Below are 1,653 nucleotides of genomic sequence, written 5' to 3' on the forward strand. Positions count from 1 at the left end.
GATAGACAATGACAGTAATACATCCTTGATACTGGCACCAGACAAAAAGCCAAAGTGGAACCCAGTGGCCAAGGCTGGCCAGGAATTACTGAGGTGAGCTAGACAGGCTATGATTAAATACACAGATACTCAGGAAAGAATTCCTGGTCCATTCTTATGAAACTTCTATGTACAAACACATTTCTAATGTCATTGTCTCTTTCAACCCTATGTCTCTTGCCTTGTATTTTTCTACTCAGTTTTCCATATCTTAAGCAATATCTCAACATTTAAGATAAATATAATCTACTTATTACAATACCAAATAGTGCATTTGAAGCTAATCTTTCCAATCTTATTTCTTAAAATTTTTTTCAAATATTACTTTAATTTTAAATTAAGTAGACCATGCTAACTATGTAATCTTGGAAAGTTTTTTAACCTCTGATTTTTTTCATCTGTAAAATGTGGACAATCAGACTTCAAAGTGTAAGGAGGATTAAATGGCATGATATGTGTAAATTGGTAAGTAGCAAAAAATAAATGACTATTATTAATGATTTATTGTAAATTTTGCTTTAGTCTTTTAATTTTGTACTTTTACATTTCTGCAGATTGCTAAATATAATGTCTGTTTTCATGATAGCTTGGACATATCACAATGGCACAGTCCATTTACCTAGTTATTATCTTGGAAAATTTGGCACGTAGCTTTCCTTTGTTGTGGTTCCAGCTTGTTTAATCCCAGGGCTAGAGATGAGAGGAGTGAGGTCAATAAAATCTCCTCAACACTCTCAAGCTATTTACCATAATGAGCAATTAATTTCCTCTCTGGGATGTTTTCATACGAAGTTCTCCATTGGACATGAAAATAGAATAAAATATAAACTTGGAATATTTGCTAATAAAAGTCTAAATGCACATCCTGTACATGTAGAAGCAACATAGATTATCCGCTTTTATAAATTTGTATTTAAAGTTTTTATTTAGATAGAGATTGAAGTGGCCTCAGTTATTGATATAATTTAAATAGTTTTTACTGTTGTGAGAATTTTTTTCCTTAAGGTAGTTGAGTACAATTATATTGAACACATTTTAGCTAACTAGCTTTTACACATAGAGTAATAACGGCAAAATTAGTCACAACATGTTTCATTCTCGGTATTGCATATCTTTTGTTCATATAAGTAGGCATTTTTCAAGTTCAGTTTTATTAACACCATGTCTATTTTACTCAGGTGGTTAGTGCACATTGCTAATGAAGCCAAGGGCATGGGTGACATCAGTTTTCGGGCCAATTAGTTTTACTCTGCCAACAGACCATAACACTAAACTAAGGCAAATTGTGCTAAAATTGAATGTCCTTTATTACGAGGCAGCCAGAAATGGAACATATGTGATTCGTTTATCCCAACTGGAAATACAACTCAGTGTCCATGTCGGTACAGGTCAAATCACTATAAACTTACATAAACGCAGCACATTATTATTATTTTTAATTACCTTTATTTCTCAAGGTTCTTGCTTTTTTCTCAGATTACTTTGAGACAAATTAGTTCATTGATATTTAAATCACTTTAATTTGAATATTTTAAATTTGAATACCCCGTGCATGTATACTCCGAATCAGAGAGATGAATAGTAGTTTTTACTATGGGCATTCTATTGATACCT

Source organism: Pan troglodytes, chromosome 14 (genome assembly GCF_028858775.2).
Source record: "Pan troglodytes isolate AG18354 chromosome 14, NHGRI_mPanTro3-v2.0_pri, whole genome shotgun sequence".
NCBI lineage: Eukaryota > Metazoa > Chordata > Mammalia > Primates > Hominidae > Pan > Pan troglodytes.